Below are 258 nucleotides of genomic sequence, written 5' to 3'. Positions count from 1 at the left end.
ACATTTTCGCTACTATTTACATGGACGAGAATTTCTTGTTGTTACTGATTGTAATTCCTCGAAGGCATCTAGTAATGGGGTGAATTTAAATGACAGAGTTTATAGGTGGTGGGCTTACTTACAAACTTTTATTTTCGACATTATATATCAAGGAGGTAAACGAAAGGCCCACGTAGATTTCTTCTCGCCAAACCCCGTAGACTTGGATCACCGTACGATCAACAAAGTCGTAGAGAAGGAAATCAATCCGACCGAAAC

This window comes from Bombus impatiens, unplaced genomic scaffold (genome assembly GCF_000188095.3).
Source record: "Bombus impatiens unplaced genomic scaffold, BIMP_2.2 scf_0926, whole genome shotgun sequence".
NCBI classification, from domain to species: Eukaryota; Metazoa; Arthropoda; class Insecta; order Hymenoptera; family Apidae; genus Bombus; species Bombus impatiens.
Note: the sequence above shows the minus strand (reverse complement) of the source record.